Below are 2726 nucleotides of genomic sequence, written 5' to 3'. Positions count from 1 at the left end.
AAAAAAAAAAAAAAAGTAAAAGAAAAGAAAACAGGCATAATTGTTCAAATCAGGAAATGGGTTGCCTTAACTGGGAAATCTCCCTGGCTCAGGATACCAACCATTGAGACTCTTATATTTTCTGCTACACTATCTATACTGCACCTCACTGGAACTCCTCTTGGAAATCTTGTTGGCCTTGGTTTTGGATTTGTAGGGCAGGCCATTTCAAGCATTCCAGGATATCATAGATGGAGTAGATACTGGCATGGGAAAGCCCTTCATCTTGGCCTAAGAGGTATCTAAGCTGGTCAACCTGCCAACTCTACTATAGGCACACCTCCTGGTGAGCTCCTCTGACCTGCCCAGCTGACCCACAAATGCCATGACCAGCAATGATCAGAGCAAACTCTCCCTTTCTCATGTCTTTAGGCTGACTCATCAGCGCCCAGACCAGCTGTCCAGCTCTACTGTGCTTTCCAGGAGAAGTGTGGGGCTTGCTCATCTGAGTCCTGCTGCTCGTGATGAGCAGGAACAACTGTTGTGGTCTCATGACCCCGGAGCCTACTCTCCCCAGCCCCGTTGTTGGTGGCAAGGGGCTAAGGCGGGGGAGGACCTCCCTCCCTTGCCCATGTCATTGTATTGCAGGCAAGTTACAGGTTAGCACACTCACACTCATATACTTGACCAGCTGACACCCATCCCTGCAACTGCCAATACTAGGGCTAGCTCTACTTAGCTGCTTGGGTGGTGTGCTGGCCCACTTTCCTGGGTATTGCATTGGGCGGAGTCAGCGCTCCTGCTCTCATGCCCCCAGAGGAAGGGCTTCTTCTGCACAGCCCTCAGACATCAACATGTCCCTAGGCAGCATCCCTGACCTTTGGTGGCAACACACTCCAGCTGCTGCAGGGCCACAGACGGAGACATAGCCCCCTGTGACAGCACAGGCCTGGACCCCAATATGGTACTAGGTGGCTTCACCAGCTACTTACATGGCGCTATTCCTCGCTACACTTGAGTATCCAGTTCTGCCTTCTTTATTGTTCCCACATGGTTCTGTTTCTCCTCCTCTTCCATTTCTCCAGGACACATTTGTTCCTCTTAATGGCACCTGGAATCTCTCTGAATGTCTAGGGTTGTTTCAGTCCTGGTCTCAGGAGTGGTACGCCTTTTCTATACATTATCGCACCAGGTAGGAGTCACCTCAGGCATGATCTCTTCCCCAGTAATGAATGGCAAGGGAATGCTGTTGATCTCAGGCTAGCTCCCTCGCCTGTCCCTATGGCACTGGACTGGTGGTTGTCTTGGGCTCCCTTCATTCATGCCCTGCCTGTGTGACCCTATGCAGGAATTTTCTGTCTCAGGTTTACTCCTGGTATGCCACGAGGCCCAGGTAGCTGACTCTTTCAACTCTGACTTCTCTAAACCCTGAGAGCTCATCCAGACCTGCACAGCAGTGAACTAGTTATCTCAGACTCAGTTTTGGTGGGAAATATTAGGCCTACTAATCATGCAAATGTTCATAGATACAATGCTGAGCATAGACATAACCTCTCTGCTGTCTGCCACCTAATGATGGTCACGGAATACAGCAGCCACACAGCGAGGCTCCTAAGGACAAAAGGAGGAACTGTTTTTATTTGATCACAGGCCAGTGAAGGCTACTTGACAAAATCTAGAATTACTTGAAGATAAGGCTCTGGACAATTTAAGAGTTAATGATATGAATATTCAATGAAACAAATAAAAAATAGCAAATGAAATAAATCAGTCAAATCAACAAACAAAAGTGGATTCCAGAAAGAAAAAAAGAAAAAAAAACTAAAAAATGCTGAAAAAATCCAATTGCAGTTTTTAAATAGATGGACAAGAAAATGAAATAAAGAGCTCAGTGGAAAGCTTATAAAATGGAACAGTTCAACTAAAAGGCAGAGTATGAGGTCTTAAAGACTAGTGAGCTTAATTAGAATATTCAGAGAACAAAGAAAAGAACAGAACACCTAAAATTTTTCACAGAAGCACTGAGGCACATAAAAAGTTAAGCCCATCGGTATAACAGATTTCTCAGTAGAACCTCATCAAAGCCAAAGAGGTCACTGGGTGAAGTATTTTAAGCTCTTAAAGGTGAGTACTAACACCACAGTTTAATAAGATCACTATATTCCTAGATCATCAAGGCTATCATTAATAATTAAAGGAAAAAGAAAAAGCTTTTCAAAACTAGAGACTCTGTGATTAACAAGTGAAAACTACAATACATAATTGAAGAGAATCTAGTAACAAAATAAATAGGTAAAAACAACCGATGTTAGGTTAAAAAAAAAAAAACGATGAGACAACACGTTTAATTAAAATATGTAAAGTGTTTCATACAGTGTTTTGAAAATCTGTGCATTAATTCTAGACCGTAAATGATTCTTATTAAAGTTTTAACATCTATATGAAGCTATTAGCAATTATTTCTTTTCTTTTGGGGGGGACATAGATTTTATTGTTTTCAGTATTACATTTTAACTACATTATAGGTTTGTTGACACGCAGTCATTCACCAAATGAGAAGGGTTATTATTGAAGGCAAGAAGACTTGTTAGGCACAAGAAATTAATATAATTAAACTCATATAAAATACTAAGTTTAGGAACAGAGTTTAACTTAAATATGTAAGAATAATTGATTCTAAACTATGAATTTACAAAATTTAGAACTAAACATTCACTAATTCTTGAGATAACAATAGTCAAAACTCA

The 2726-nt window shown here is 41.6% G+C and overlaps 1 non-coding gene across 1 annotated transcript; it reads right to left on the bottom strand.

Moving 5' to 3' along the window:
- Positions 1 to 1470: 1470 nt before the first annotated feature.
- On the bottom strand, positions 1471 to 1601 carry LOC115065290. Its single transcript, XR_003845077.1, has one exon. It is a non-coding gene; the product is annotated as a small nucleolar RNA SNORA17 (small nucleolar RNA).
- Positions 1602 to 2726: the final 1125 nt, after the last annotated feature.

Source organism: Mus pahari, chromosome 13 (genome assembly GCF_900095145.1).
Source record: "Mus pahari chromosome 13, PAHARI_EIJ_v1.1, whole genome shotgun sequence".
Taxonomy (NCBI): Eukaryota; Metazoa; Chordata; class Mammalia; order Rodentia; family Muridae; genus Mus; species Mus pahari.
This window is presented reverse-complemented; position numbering and strand designations above follow the sequence as displayed.